The following is a 17,660-nucleotide window of genomic DNA, read 5'->3' on the forward strand; positions in this document are numbered from 1 at the left end:
CCTGACAGAAAACTTCCCTGACATCACGAAAGACGAAAGGATATCTATCCAAGATGCTCATTGAACCCCATTTAAGATTGATCCAAAAAGAAAAACACCAAGACATATTATCATCACACTCACCAAAACCAAAGATAAACAGAAAATTTTAAAAGCAGCCAGGGATAAAAGAAAGGTTTCCTTCAAGGGAGAATCAATAAGAATATGTTCTGACTACTCAGCAGAAACCATGCAGGCAAGAAGGGAATGGGACGACATATACAGAGCACTGAAGGAGAAAAACTGCCAGCCAAGGATCATATATCCAGCAAAACTCTCTCTGAAATATGAAGGCGAAATTAAGATATTTACAGATAAACACAAGTTTAGAGAATTTGCAAAAACCAAACCAAAGCTACAAGAAATACTAAAGGATATTGTTTGGTCGGAAAACCAATAATATCAGATACCAGCACAACACAATGTCACAAAACAGAACATCCTGATATCAACTCAAATAGGGAAATCACAAAAACAAATTAATATTAATTAAAAAAAATACTCATAACAGGGAATCACACAAGTCAATATGTAAAAGATCACAATAATCAAAAAGAGGGGCTAAATACAGGAGGCATAGAACTGCCATATGGAGAGTGATACAAGGCGATATAGAACAATACAAGTTAGGTTTTTACTTAGAAAAATAGGGGTAAATATTAAGGTAACCACAAAGAGGTATAACAACTCCATAACTGAAGATAAAAGCCAAGAAAAACGTAACGACTCAACAAACATAAAGTCAAACACTACGAAAATGAGGATCTCACAATTTACTAAGAAAAACGTCTTAGCACAAAAAAGTATGTGGAAAAATGAAATTGTCAACAACGCACATTAAAAGGCATCAAAATGACAACACTAAACACTTATTTATCTACAATTACGCTGAATGTAAATGGACTAAATGCACCAATAAAGAGACAGAGAGTCTCAGACTGGATAAAGAAACATGATCCATCTATATGCTGCCTACAAGAGACACACTTTAGACTTAGAGACACAAACAAACTAAAACTCAAAGGATGGAAAAAAATATATCAAGCAAACAATAAGCAAAAAAGAAGAGGAGTAGCAATATTAATTTCTGACAAAATAGACTTTAGACTTAAATCCACCACAAAGGATAAAGAAGGACACTACATAATGATAAAAGGGACAATTGATCAGGAAGACATAACCATATTAAATATTTATGCACCCAATGACAGGGCTGCAAGATACATAAATCAAATTTTAACAGAATTGAAAAGTGAGATAGACACCTCCACAATTATAGTAGGAGACTTCAACACACCACTTTCGGAGAAGGACAGGACATCCAGTAAGAAGCTCAATAGAGACACAGAAGACCTAATTACAACAATCAACCAACTTGACCTCATTGACTTATACAGAACTCTCCACCCAACTGCTCCAAAGTATACTTTTTCATCTAGCGCACATGGAACATTCTCTAGAATAGACCACATATTAGGTCATAAAACAAACTTTTGCAGAGTCCAAAACATCGAAATATTACAAAGCATCTTCTCAGACCACAAGGCAATAAAACTAGAAATCAATAACAGAAAAACTAGGGGAAAGAAATAAAATACTTGGAAACTGAACAATACCCTCCTGAAAAAAGACTGGGTTATAGAAGACATCAAGAAGGGAATAAGGAAATTCATAGAACGCAACGAGAATGAAAATACTTCCTATCAAAACCTCTGGGACACGGCAAAAGCAGTGCTCAGAGGCCACTTTATATCGATAAATGCACACATACAAAAAGAAGAAAGAGCCAAAATCAGAGAACTGTCCCTACAACTTGAAGAAATAGAAAGTGAGCAACAAAAGAATGCATCAGGCACCAGAAGAAAACAAATAATAAAAATTAGAGCTGAACTAAATGAATTAGAGAACAGAAAAACAATTGAAAGAATTAACAAAGCCAAAAGCTGGTTCTTTGAAAAAATTCACAAAATTGATAAACCATTGGCTAGACTGACTAAAGAAATACAGGAAAGGAAACAAATAACCCGAATAAGAAACGAGAAGGACCACATTACAACAGAACCAAATGAATTTAAAAGAATCATATCAGATTATTACGAAAAATTGTACTCTAACAAATTTGCAAACCTAGAAGAAATGGATGAATTCCTGGAAAAACACTACCTACCTAAACTAACACATTCAGAAGTAGAACAACTAAATATACCCATAACAAAAAAAGAGATTGAAACGGTAATCGAAAAACTCCCAACAAAAAAAAGCCCTGGCCCGGACGGCTTCACTGCAGAGTTCTACCAAACTTTCAGAGAAGAGTTAACCCCACTACTACTGAAGGTATTTCAAAGCATAGAAAATGACGGAATACTACCCAACTCATTCTATGAAGCCACCATCTCCCTGATACCAAAACCAGGTAAAGACATTACAAAAAAAGAAAATTATAGACCTATATCCCTCATGAACATTGATGCAAAAATCCTCAACAAAATTCTAGCCAATAGAATTCAACAACACATCAAAAAAATAATTCACCACAATCAAGTGGGATTTATACCAGGTATGCAAGGCTGGTTTAATATCAGAAAAACCATTAATGTAATCCATCACATAAATAAAACAAAAGACAAAAACCACATGATCTTATCAATTGATGCAGAAAAGGCATTTGACAAAGTCCAACACCCATTTATGATAAAAACTCTCACCAAAATAGGAATTGAAGGAAAATTCCTCAACATAATAAAGGGCATCTATGCAAAGCCAACAGCCAATATCACTCTAAATGGAGAGAACCTGAAAGCATTTCCCTTGAGAACGGGAACCAGACAAGGATGTCCTTTATCACCGCTCTTATTCAACATCGTGCTAGAAGTCCTAGCCAGGGCAATTAGGCTAGACAAAGAAATAAAAGGCATCCGGATTGGCAAGGAGGAAGTAAAATTATCTCTATTTGCAGATGACATGATCTTATACACAGAAAACCCTAAGGAACCCTCCAGAAAACTACTGAAACTAATAGAGGAGTTTGGCAGAGTCTCAGGTTATAAAATAAACATACAAAAATCACTTGGATTCCTCTACATCAACAAAAAGAACATCGAAGAGGAAATAACCAAATCAATACCATTCAGAGTAGCCACCAAGAACATAAAATACTTAGGAATAAATCTTACCAAGGATGTAAAAGACCTATACAAAGAAAACTACAAAGCTCTACTACAAGAAATTCAAAAGGACATACTTAAGTGGAAAAACATACCTTGCTCATGGATAGGAAGACTTAACACAGTAAAAATGTCTATTCTACCAAAAGCCATCTATATATATAACGCACTTCCGACCCAAATTCCAATGTCATTTTTTAAGGGGATAGAGAAACAAATCACCAATTTCATATGGAAGGGAAAGAAGCCTCGGATAAGCAAAGCATTACTGAAAAAGAAGAAGAAAGTGGGAGGCCTCACTCTACCTGATTTCAGAACCGATTATACAGCCACAGTAGTCAAAACAGCCTGGTACTGGTACAAAACAGGCACATAGACCAATGGAACAGAATTGAGAACCCAGATATAAACCCATCCACGTATGAGCAGCTGATATTTGACAAAGGACCAGTGTCAGTTAATTGGGGAAAAGATAGTCTTTTTAACAAATGGTGCTGGCATAACTGGATATCCATTTGCAAAAAAATGAAACAGGACCCATACCTCACACCATGCACAAAAACTAACTCCAAGTGGATCAAAGACCTAAACATAAAGACTAAAACGATAAAGACCATGGAAGAAAAAATAGGGACAACCCTAGGGGCCCTAATACAAGGCATAAACAGAATACAAAACATTACCAAAAATGACGAAGAGAAACCAGATAACTGGGAGCTCCTAAAAATCAAACACCTATGCTCATCTAAAGACTTCACCAAAAGAGTAAAAAGACCACCTACAGACTGGGAAAGAATTTTCAGCTATGACATCTCCGACCAGCGCCTGATCTCTAAAATCTACGTGATTCTGTCAAAACTCAACCACAAAAAGACAAACAACCCAATCAAGAAGTGGGCAAAGGATATGAACACACACTTCACTAAAGAAGATATTCAGGCAGCTAACAGATACATGAGAAAATGCTCTCGATCATTAACCATTAGAGAAATGCAAATTAAAACCACGATGAGATTCCATCTCACTCCAACAAGGCTGGCATTAATCCAAAAAACAGAAAATAATAAATGTTGGAGAGGCTGCGGAGAGATTGGAACTCTTATACACTGCTGGTGGGAATGTAAAATGGTACAACCACTTTGGAAATCTATCTGGCGTTATCTTAAACAGTTAGAAATAGAACTACCATACACCCCTGAAATCCCACTCCTCGGAATATACCCTAGAGAAACAAGAGCCTTCACACAAACAGATATATGCACACCCATGTTTATTGCAGCTCTGTTTACAACAGCAAAAAGCTGGAAGCAACCAAGGTGTCCATCAACGGATGAATGGGTAAATAAACTGTGGTATATTCACACAATGGAAGACTACGCATCGATAAAGAACAGTGACGAATCTGTGAAACATTTCATAACATGGAGGAACCTGGAAAGCATTATGCTGAGCGAAATTAGTCAGAGGCAAAAGGACAAATATTGTATAAGACCACTATTATAAGATCTTGAGAAATAGTAAAAACTGAGAAGAACACATACTTTTGTGGTTACGAGGGGGGGAGGGAGGGAGGGAGGGAGAGAGAGAGAGGGTTTTTTATTGATTAATTAGTAGATAAGAACTGCTTTAGGTGAAGGGAAGGACAACACTCAATACATGGAAGGTCAGCTCAATTGGACTGGACCAAAAGCTAAGAAGTTTCCGGGATAAAATGAATGCTTCAAAGGTCAGCGGAGCGAGGGCGGGGGTTTGGGGACCATGGTTTAAGGGGACTTCTAAGTCAATTGGCAAAATAATACTATTATGAAAATATTCTGCATCCCACTTTGAAATGTGGCGTCTGGGGTCTTAAATGCTAACAAGCGGCCATCTAAGATGCTTCAATTGGTCTCAACCCACCTGGATCAAAGGAGAGTGAAGAACACCAAGGTCACACGACAACTAAGAGCCCAGGAGACAGAAAGGGCCACATGAACCAGAGACCTACATCATCCTGAGACCAGAAGAACTAGTTGGTGCCCAGCCACAACCGATGACTGCCCTCACAGGGAGCACAATAGAGAACCCCTGAGGGAGCAGGAGATCAGTGGGATGCAGACCCCAAATTCTCATAAAAAGACCATACTTAATGGTCTGACTGAGACTAGAGGAATCCCGGTGGCCATGGTCCCCAAACCTGTTGGCACAGGACAGGAACCATCCCCGAAGACAACTCATCAGACATGAAAGGGACTGGACAGTGGGTGGGAGAGAAATGCTGATGAAGAGTGAGCTAATTATATCAGGTGGACACTTGAGACTGTGTTGGCATCTCCTGTCTGGAGGGGGGATGGGAGGATAGAGAGAGTGGGAAGCTGGCAAAATTGTCACGAAAGGAGAGACTGGAAGGGCTGACTCATTAAGGGGAGAGCAAGTGGGAGTACGGAGTAAGATGTATGTAAACTTATATGTGACAGACTGACTTGATTTGTAAACGATCACTTGAAGCTCAATAAAAGTTAATAAAAAAAATAAATAAATATTCTTAAAAACCTCAAAAAAAAAAAAAAAACTTTAATATAATCCAGCTCATTTTCAGCTGGGGCAGTTAGCCTTCCAGAGGACATTTGGCCACATCTGGAGACATTTTTGGTTGTCACAATTGGGCAAGTACTACTCACATCTAGTAGGTTAAGACCTGGGATGCTCCTAAACATGTTACAACGCCCAGGACAGCCTCTCCCAACAAAAAATTATCAGGCCGAAAATGTTAATATTGCAGTGGCTGAGAGACCCTAATAATCTACGACTTATCTAATCTATAGCACACCAGGCAAGACGAATGCGCCCTGATAAATGGTATAAGGGAAAGAACAATTCTTATCACATTACCTTAAATCATTTAGTTTATTTAGTTAAACGTTACTATTTAACCAATGTACTTTGCTTACATGTAAAGTCCTTTAATGGGCCTTTAATTACCATTCAATTCTTTTTCTTGTAATTAACTCATTAAATGACTTAGTAAGTAAAAACAATACTAAGCAAATGAGCTAATTTCTGTCTAATTATCAGTTACTAAAGATTACTACAAATGACTTACAAATGGCTAGCTTCTTTACTACTACTGGGAATTTCAATTGCTCACCTTCCATAATTGTGTACATAAACCGTACGATTGTTAGAGCTGAGGCAAGAAACTTCTATTTCTGCTTGGGGAAAAAAGTACATTAGCAAAAGGATCTTTTGGACTCATGAGCAATGTCTCCATCCCACAGCAGAGCCTAGAATGAGTAGCGGCATATTATTCTGAGTAGGCAAATGCCGACAGCAGAGCTAAGCAGGCGTGAAGTTTCCTCCTTATCCAGCACTGAACACTGGCAGGAGACCTCTAACTTAGATCAAGAGTCAGACTCCAACAACCCCATGGAGTAAGTTTAATTATTATGCCTTTTTTTTTTTTTTGGTGGAGAAATTGGGCACAGAGGGGTTCAGCCACTTGCCCAACGTCACACAGCAAGCAAGCAGGACAGCATGATTCAAATCAACAATCTGGCACCAGAGTCATTCTTTTCATCGCTAGGCAATGATGACTTCTGGCAGAGCGAATACAGTGTCAGTCATTGGAAGCCCTGGTGGTGTTGTGGTTAAATGCTATGACTGCTAACTAAAAAGCTGGCAATTCGAATCCACCAGGGGCTCCTTGGAAACTCTATGGGGCAGTTCTACTCTGTCCTATAGGGTTGCTATGCGTCGGAATCAACTCAACGGCAGTGGGTTTTGGTTTTTTTATTGCACATGAAGTAGGGTAGGTTTGTTTCATTTGTGGATTTACGTCAACTTGTGATACCAAGGAGTGGTCAGTCACATGGGAACCCCACACCCCCACCCACACCAGCCATCACGCCATGGGGCAGGCTATAAATCGTGTAGATACTTCGGAGTTAGATCTGGGTTTGGGTCTCTATTCTGCAGATTACTCTGTATGTGACTTTGGGCAAGATACTTAATCACACAGAGTCTCAGCTGCCTCATCTGTAAAGTGAACAATGCTTAAGAGATTGTCATGAGGATTAAACGAAGTCCTGTAAAATGTTGAGGCATGGACTTAGTACATAATAGGCATTTCCTTCCCCTTCTCTACTACAGCAAATAACAATCTGGAAAAATACTTCGTAAGTTTTTTATTATTGTGTCAAAATTAAGAAGCGCATTATGCCCCCTAAAATTGAAGGCCAAGCAAGGATGGTTTCTCTTTACAGTTGTGTAGTAGTGTGAGGTACTAGTATTTGTAGTTAGGGGAGCAGCAAAAAATAACAGGTTGAAGCAAAATAAGGAGAAATGGCATTCTCTATGGAAGCTGATCTACCCCCACTTCCTACGGGCACCAAGAGCTCATAAAAACCATTTGCTCTTTCATCATTCAACATTTAGTGAGTCCTAAAAGGCACCAAGTCACTCACTAGAAATGAAGAACGTTATAAAATGAAAGAATATAGTTCATCATAAGAGACACTGGATTATTTTCCACTCCATAATGTATACTGAAGACAACAGGCCCCTCCCGGAACTTAGTATGAGCAATGCTGTACGACCCGTTATGATAGGGAGAGACACAAAATACTACAGAGCATAGGTGCACAGTGCTTTCTTCAGACTGTAGCACGAGAGCTTCCCGATGAAATGCTCTCTGAGATGACTTTTTGGTGGATGAGGAAATGCCCCTTGAGACTGAGAGACAAGATAATACCATGGTTATGTGTATGTGATCTGGAATCTCTGTTCTGACTCTTACTCTGTGAGCTCTGGCAAATTACATTAACTGCTCTATATTTCAGGTTCCTCATTTATAAAATGAGGATAAGAGTACCTATTTCATGATGTCACTTAGAGTACTGAATGCATTAATTAATGTAAAACCTTCAGAATTATATCAGGCTTTAATAATATCAGGCTCTGAATTTTAACATTGAACCATCCCTGCATACCTGGTATGAATCTCACTTGGTCATGATGAATTATTTTTTTGATATGCTGTTGAATTCTCTTGGCTAGAATTTTGTTGAGGGTTTTTGCATCCATGTTCATGAGGGATATTAGTCTATAATTTTCTTTTCTTGTGGTGTCTTTACCTGGCTTTGTTATCAGGGTTATGCTGGCTTCATACAATGAGTTTGGGAGTGTTTCTTCCTTTTCCATGCTCTGAAATACCTTTAGTAGTAGGGGTATTAATTCTTCTCTGAAAAAGCTTGGTAGAATTCTCCAATGAAGCTGTCTGGGCCAGAGTTTTGTTTTTTGTTTTTTTCCTTGAGAGTTTATTACCTCTTCAATCTCTTCTTTTGTTACAGGTTTATTTAGTTTTTCAAACTTTTGTTAGTTTTGGTAGGCGGTATGTTGCCAAAATTTGTCCATTTCTTCTAGGTTTTCAAATTTGTTGGAGTAGTTTTTCACAGTATTCTGTTACGATCTTTTTATTTCAGTTGGTCTGCTGTGATATCACCCATCTCATTTCTTATTCGGGTCATTTACTTCCACTCCTGTTTTTCTTCTGTCGGTTTGCCAGTGGTTTGTCAATTTTGTTGATCTTTTCAAAGAACCAACTTTTGGTCTTGTTGACTCTTTACATTGTTTTCCTATTCTCTATTTCATTTATTTCTGCCCTAATCTTTATTATTTACTTTCTTCTGGTGCCCGTAGGCTTCTTTTGTTCATGTTATAGGGTCAATGTTTTGGTATTTTTTTTCCAACCTTTGAGTTTGTTTGTTTATGTCTTTGAGTCTGAAGCGTTCTCTTGTAGGCAACCTATAGATGGATCATCCTTTTTTATCCATTCTGCCACTCTCTGTCTCTTTATCGGTACATTTAGTCCATTTACATTAAGTGTAATTATTGATAGGCATGAGTTTAGTGCTGTCATTTTGATTTTTTTTTTGTGATGTTAACAATTTTTTTATTCTATTTTTCTGTGCTGAGTCATTTTTATGTATTTTCATTATTGTTTACTTTGTGTTTTCTGAGTCTTTGTGTTTTTCTTTTTTATTTTGACAGGTAGGTTTGTTAGCTTCCTTTGTGGTTACTTTAAAATTTACCTATATCTAAATTTAAACTGATCTTTTATTTCTTGATATTGCCTTAACTTCTTCTCCATATGGAAATTCTATGACTACACTATTTATTCCCTCTTTTATGTTGTGACTTTGTTATCATTTACATATTGATGTCTCTGGTTGCCTATTTTCAGCCTTGTAGCTTTGACTTGTTTTTGTGACTTCCCCATCTGGGCTGATAACTGGTTGATCTCTCCTGTGTTCTAGTCTTGGGTTGTTATCTGATATTGTTGGTTAACTAACCAGAGGACTCCCTTTAATACTTCTTACAATTTGTTTGGTTTTTACAAATTCCCTTAGCTTCTATTTTTTTCTGAAAATGACCTAATTTTGCCATCATATTTGAGAGATAGTTTGCTGGATATATAATTTGTGGCTGGCAATTTTTCTCCCTCAAGGATTTATATATGTCATCCCATAGCCTCCTTGCCTGCATAATTTCTGTTGAGTAGTAAGAGCTTAATCTTATTGGCTTTCCTTTGCAGGTGGCTTTTCATTTATCTCTAGCTGCCCTCAAGATTGTATTGTTGTCTTTAGTTTTGGCCAGTGTGATATGTCTTGGTGATTTTCTTTTGGGATCCACCCTATGTGGGGTACATTAAGCTTCTTGGATAGATATCTTCTCATTTTTCATAACATCATGTAAGTTTTCTGCCAGTAAACCTTCAACAATGTCTATGTTTACTGTTATCCCTCCCCCCCATCCCGTTTTGGTCTGATTACTGGTAGTTTTTCCTCTTCATAGTGTCCCACATAATCCTTAGGCTTTCTTCAGATTTTTTTGAATTCCTTTTTCTGATTTTTCCTCAGATAAATTGGTGTCAAGGGATTTATCTTCAATCTCACTAATTTTTGCTTCCATTGCCTTAATTCTGTTCCTATGACCTTGTATTGAGTTGTCTAATTCTGAAACTTTATTGTTAATCTTTTGGATTTCTAGTTACTGTCTCTCCATGGTCTCTAGCAGCCTGTTAAATTTGTCATTTTGTTCTTATTTTGTTTTCCTGAATTCCTCTATTGCTTTCTCTGTGTGTTCCTTGCTTGGTCTGTGTTTTGCCTGATTTCCTGTGTATATTAGTCTTTTGAATTCTAACTCAGGTAAAACCGGGAGCTTATCTTCCTCCAGAAGGTTTCCTGGCTCTTTATTCTGGTCACTTGCTGGAGCCATCTTGACCTGATTCCTTATGGGATCTGATATTGACTGTTGTCTCCGAGCCATAAGCAAGTTATTATATATTTATATTGTATGTTTGTTTACTGTGTCTTAGCTTTTTGTTTTGTTTTGCTATGCCCAAGTAGGCTGGGCATGTGAGCAACTTTGGTTATTGGCATCTTTGAAGCTCTCACGTCCAGTCTCCACGTGGTTAGAGCAGCCACCAGGAGTTTGAGCCCAGAAGCCTGTCCGCTTTTCTTGTGGGGGCGAGGCACAGGTGTCCAGGTCATCAGTCACCGTATGTGTGGTGCAGAGTCTCACCTACAGTCTTAGGCAGGGCTGTGTAGGGGTGTTCAGAGCAGGCACAGGTATCTGACTGCAGTAGTGGGCCATGTGCAGAGCAAGGCAGGAGGCTGATGGCTGTCCCTGGGTGCCTGGCTGGAGGGCATGTCCCTTTTCCCTAGAGCATATAGTGGGTGGGGTATTGCAGCCAGTCCTTGGGCAGCTGGTGCTGTTGGCTGAAGGGACTGGGAGACACCACTTATTCTCAGACCCCTGTCATTGGTGGCTAGATGGAGTGGGTGGTTCCACCAGCCCTCAGACCCCTGATGTGGATGGGTGAGGTCCCTGCTTAAATGGCCAGGGCAGTGTCACATGTCATGAATCTGCAGCTCCCCCTTGGCTGCTGCAGTTGAAAATGGGCTTCAGGCATATGCCCTGTTGTTTTATGCTAATGAGGCCATCAGTGTTGACTCGGCCCATGGAGGTCTAGGTAGGAGCGAAGGGTGCTGCAAGTCTGTGGACCCCTTATGCCAGTGGCTGAATGAAAGTGCAGGTCCTCTCAACCTGCCCTGAGTTCCTGGCTTAGGGGACATGGTGTTTTTTTAAAGCCACCAGACTGGTGTGGGTGCAGATAGCCCTGAGTTCCAGCTTAGCAGGCATGGCAGTTGTTGAATACTGCCAGACTGGTGTCAGAATGGAATGGGGTGGGGGGGTGGGGTGAGGGGAAGAAAGCACTTGTCTGCCGTGAAACTACCAGAGGGGGAGAGGTTATTTTGCCCCTACATGGTAGGTTAGCCACTTGCACTTAACTTCGCAGGTCCAGCACCACTTCCACCTGGCTCTGGAGGCTTGCACAGGCTCACCACTGCCCAGCCTCTCCCAACATGGTGAGACATACCCCAAACTCTACTGCTCACCTCAACCCGCCTGCAGCCACCGACCCAACCAGCAGGGTGCCAGCAACCTCACGACTGGCACTTCCTCACTGCTTTTGAATTGTCTCTCCTCCCCATGGCACTCGGTCTGACTCTTCAGTTTTGTCTCTGATGATCAGGGCTCCTAGGTTGTCATACAGTTAATTTGCTTGTTTTTGGGGGGTCTTGGATAACAGGAATCGTCTGATTATTTTGCCATTTTGGCCCTCTCTCCCTGGCTATAAACTTTAGCTTTCGTTTTATGTCCTTAGAGTTGCAGCTCAAATGAGGAGTGAATGACGTATACAAAGAATCAGAGCCATGAGAACAAGGAGACATTTGGAAAACTACACATATGTTGATTTGACAGGAGCAGAGGGCTCCTCTGAGGGTGCAAATAGAGCCCAGATCATAAGGGAAGAGTCTTGGGTCCTACTCTAACAAATCGTGATTTTATTTTAATGGTTATGGGTTATAGGAGACAAAAGAATTTTAAGCCTGGGAGAGATGGGATCCAATTTCCACTCTGTTAACAGTACGAAAAGGTGATGGATTAGAGGGGCAAAACTGGTTGCACAGATGTAAATTACAGTGCTTCAAGTGAAAATGCTAAGGCTCTTGACTAAGGGCATGGCAGTATGGTTGGATGACTTCTTGTAGCTGAGACAGTTCAGTTAAAGGTCTTGTTTTGACCTGTCACATTGGTCTTAATTCTCTTTCCCATGTATTGAAATCTAGAGTGTAAAAAGAACAGTGTTTATGAATAATTTTTTTCTGGGGCTGGGGCAATATGGCTTCTTTCTCTTCCTGTTCCTCAACAGACACTTCTTTCCTGAATGATCTCAGGGATGATGTATTCTGACTGCTTATAGGCCACAGAAAAAAGAGCAGAGAAGAAATCTCTGGTTTCCATGGGCTGGCTGCAGTCTGCTTGTACACAGAAGCCCTGAATGGAATGGAATGCTGGTGGTAAAAAGACACCCACTGACTTAAATCCCCAAGCATGTTGTGTTACCAAGTTTTCCTCCCACTCATTATAACATCTCCATGCACTATACTTCATAACAAGAGGTTAGAGCGAATTTGCCCTTAATCTCATTCATTCCACTGGATTAAATCATACACTTTTGAAATATGTATCTTAACTTACTAACAATTTGGATTAGTACAGTTTCCATAAAATTTGCTAATAATGAGTTATGTGATCCCCTGTTTCAAAGAAAGAACTAATTCATCAAGGCTGACTGGGCAGCTTTAGAACCTCCTTAAAAATGCAGATGAATGTGATTTAAAAATCATTGTGTTGTTAACATACAGAGCTAAATTTGCTGGCAAAATTCCTCTGGTATTCTTGGTGAATAACTCCAGGCGCTATTTATTATTAAGGTCAAATATGGTGTCACTGCAGAGATTTTTTCCTATAAAAACTAAAGGGAGATTACAATGTCTCTTAATATATAGGTCCCTAATTTTTTTGTTTAATGTCTAATGTCACACTAGCAGCTGGTAAGGCAAGACTTGTCTCAATAAAAATGTGTGCTTATCAAAGTTGCAATTGTAGACTAAAGAAAATCAGAGCCTCATTACCTATAAAATCATAAAATTATAGTCCTAGCAAGGAAACTGGTCCTCTATTCTCTTGTCTAGATAAGACAATATGTAAAATGGTATAGTTTCCTTTGAGATGTAAAGGCCATCTGTTTGTAGCACATCTTCTCTGAGGTCCAGGATTGTTTCAGCTAATCTTGGGGAAAGGCAGATCCCTCCCTCTTTCTCTCACCATTCTACCTGGGCATCTGCCAAAGATGTACATTTGGTCAAGGAAAAGAACCTTCAAAACAGAGCATCATTTATCTTAACAAGGGTATTCAAGGACCTGTACTTTCTGCTGTGAGTTCAGAATAGGTTTATTTAGGACCAGTGAGAGAATCTTTCAAGACTGCTTTTCTCTAGAAAATTGTTCCAGAAATTGACAGCCTTCACAGTTCAGAATTTGAGTTGAATCTGAACATTTGTGCTAGACAGACTTAATATATCAAGTCCAATCTCCCTCTTTTTTACATTTTACAAACCCAGTGATGTGAAATGACTCTCTTAGGTCATATAACTAGCTAAAGGCAGACCAAGGATTAGAACTCAATTATGCTCCTTAAGATAGCCTAAATTGTTCATGTTGTGAAATGTATGCATGCTTCTAGTTCTCTTTAGGTATTACAAGGATTTTCATTTTCCTGTCCAATATTTGGGGAATGGATATTTGGAAAATTTAACTTCTGGTTTTCAGAATTATTGAAACTTGGGAGAAAATTTTACCAGTTGTTAATTTACTGCTGAATTGCTTTTTTTTTTACCTCAGATGATGTGACTAGGTGCTTCAAAGATAGACATTTCTTGTTTAAAAGAATCTCAACAATACAAAAGAAATGCACACTGAATTTTCCATGCTGTCTGTAAGTGGCATTTGGTATCAGAACTGAGGAGAAGAAGACCGAACATGCATTGCCAGGAGTATGTGAGCTTGGAACTTTTTACAACTCTTCAGGAGGACAGAGGAGCAAAAAGGGAGAAGCAGCAATTACCATCTCAAAGTCCTGTGCCATTTTCTCTCTCCTAACCTTGTAAAATAATCAGATGTATCTACCAGTTCCTTCCTAGCTCTCCTTCATATTTAATTTAGTATGGACTTGTGCTAAGGGCCGCATGCTTAAAAGGATTTATGAGCAGACTGTTTTGAAGAAAATTTATAGTTTCAGGATCTTAACCCAAACCTACTAAAGAGAGTGCTATCTCCTTGCTGGAATCTCAATTCCAGCAATAAGGAAAACTCCTGTGAAAATTAGAACTGCTTACATAAAAGGGCTGGCCACTTTGTGTCCTCTGAATGTTTCCATCAAGACCATGCATTACTTATGGCCATTGGAAATGTGGTTAAGGTGGAGGTAGGAGGGTGGGGAAAAATGGGAGGTGAACAGTAGAAGCTCACTGATTTAAAGTCACTGAAAAAAATCATTAGGAGATATCTGTTGGTGTAGTGGGGGAGGGAGAAGGAGGATACTTGTAAAACTAATAACCTAGGATTAGGTGTAGGTTAAAAAAAAAAAAAAAAAAAACATTGCTGTCGAGTTGATTCTGACCCGTAGCGACCCTACAGGACAGAGCAGATTTGCCCCATAGTGTTTCTAGGGAGTGCCTGGTGGATTTGAACTGTCAGCTTTTGGTGAACAAGTATAGCTCTTAACCACTATACCACCAGCGTTTAAGCTTAAAAAAAAAAAAAAAAGCATTTAGGCTTAGAGTTAGGTTATTTTTAAAGCCAATAACCTAATTAGCCAACAAATGCCTTCTTATCTTTCTATTTAAAGTATTTTAAGACCCATAACAAGAGATTGAAAAGGTAATTTAAAAAACTCCCCCCCCCCCCAAAAAAAAAGCCCTGGCCCAGATGGCTTCACTGGAGAGTTCTGCCCAACATTCAAAGAGCTTATGCCGGTACTACCCAAAATATTTTAGAACACAGGAAAAGAAGCAATACTTCCAATTTCATTCTATGAAGCCAGCATAACCCTAATACCAAAACCAGGAAAAGACACCAAAAAAAGAAAATTACATACCGATATCTTTCATGAATATTGATGCAAAAATTCTCAACAAAATTCTAGCCAATAGAATTCAGCATCATATCAAAAAAAATAATACACCATGACCAAGTAGGATCCATACCAGGTATGCAAGGATGGTTCAACATTAGAAAATCAATGTAATCCACCACATAGATAAAAGGAAAGAAAAGAATCACATGATCATCTCGATAGACACAGAAAAGACATTCAACAAAGTCCAGCACTCATTCCCAATAAAAACTATCAACAAAATAGGTATAGAAGGGAAATTTCTCAATGTAATAAAGGGCATCTATGCAAAACCAACAGCCAACATCATTCTTAACAGAGAGAGGCTGAAAACATTCCCCTTGAGAACAAGAACAAACAAGAATGCCCTTTATCACCACTTCTATTTAACATTGTGCTGAAAGCTCTAGCTAAAGCAATAAGGCAAGAAAAAGAAATAAAGGGTATCCAAACTGGTAATGGAGAAGTTAAACTGTCCCTATTTGCGGATTATATGATACTGTACATAGAAAACACAAAAGGCTCCATAAGAAAATTACTGGAACTAATAAAAAGATTCAGAAGAGTGGTGGGATATAAGATAAATATACAAATATCAGTTGGATTCCTATACAACAATAAAGAGAACAATGAAAAGGAAATCAGGAAAACAATACCTTTTTTAATAGCCCTAGAAAAATAAAATACTTAGGAATAAATCTAACCAGGGATGTAAAGGACCTATATAAAGAAAACTACAAAACACTACTGAAAGAAACCAAAAGAGATCTACATAAATGGAAAAACATACCATGCTTATGGATAGGTAGATTTAACATTGTGAAAACGACAATTCTATCCAAAATGATTTATGAATATAATGCAATCCCCATCCAAATACCAACAACATTCTTTAAAGGGTTGGAAAAACTTATTAACTTTATAAGGAAATGGAAGAAGCCTTGGATAAATAAAGCACTATTGAAGAAGATGATAAAGTAGGAGGACTCGCACTACCTGACCTCAGAACCTACTATACAGCTACGGTAGTCAAAACAGCGTGGTACTGGTAAGAGGACAGATACATTGACCAATGGAACAGAACTGAGAACTTAGATGTAAACTCATCCACCTACAGTCACCTCATCTTCGACAAGGGCCCAAAGTCCATCAAATGGGGAAAAGACAGTCTTTTTAACAAATGATGCTGGCAAAACCGATGTTTCATCTGCAGAAAAATGAAACAGGACCCATACCTCACATCATATACAAAAACTAATTCAAAATGAATTGAAGACCTAAACATAAAGCCAAAACCTATGACATTCATAGAAGAAGAAATAGGATCAACACTAGAGGCCCTAATACACGGCATTAACAGGATACAAACCACAACCAACAACACACAAACTCCAGAAAAGAAGCTAGATAACTGGGATCTTCTAAAAATTAAACACTTATGCTCATCAAAAGGCTTTGCCAAAAGAGTAAAAAGAGAATCTACAGACTGGGAAAAAAATTTTGGCTTTTACAAATCAGACAAAAGTCTAATCTCTAAAATCTACAAGAAAATCCAACACTTCTACAACAAAAAGACTAATAATCGATTTAAAAAATGGGCAAAGGAAATGAACAGACACTTCACCAAAGAAGACATTCAAGTGGCCAACAGACACAAGAGGAAATGCTCATGATCACTAGCCATTAGAGAAATGCAAATCAAAACCACAATAAGGTACCATCTAACCCCAGCATTACTGGCATGAATCAATAAAACATGAAATGACAAGTGTTGGAGAGGCTGCAGGGAGACTGGAACTCTTATGCACTGCTGGTGGGAATGCAAAATGATACAGACATTTTGGAAAATGATATGGCACTTCCTTAGAAAGCTTGAAATAGAAATAACATATGATCCAGCAATCCCACTCCTAGGAATATATCCTAGAGAAATAAGAGTTGTCACATGAATAGACATATGCACACCCACGTTTACTGTAGCATTGTTCACAATAGCAAAAAGATAGAAACAACCTAGATGCCCATCAACAGGTGAATGGATAAACTGTGGTACATAAACACAATGGAGTATTATGCAATGATAAAGAACAACAATGAATCCGTGAAGCATCTCATAACATAGATGAATGTGGAGGGCATTATGCTGAGTGAAGTAAGTCAATCACAAAAGGACAAATATTGTATAAGACCATTACTGTGAAAACTCATGAAAAGGTTTACACACAAAAAGAAACAATCTTTGATGGTTACAAGGGAGGGGAGGGGTGGGGATGGAAAAACACTAAATAGACAATAGATAAATGGAAACGTTGGTGAAGGGCAAGACAGTACACAATACTGGGGAAGCAGCACAACCTGTACAAGGCAAGGTCACGATAGCTCCATAGACACAC

Source organism: Loxodonta africana, chromosome 18 (genome assembly GCF_030014295.1).
Source record: "Loxodonta africana isolate mLoxAfr1 chromosome 18, mLoxAfr1.hap2, whole genome shotgun sequence".
Lineage (NCBI taxonomy): Eukaryota > Metazoa > Chordata > Mammalia > Proboscidea > Elephantidae > Loxodonta > Loxodonta africana.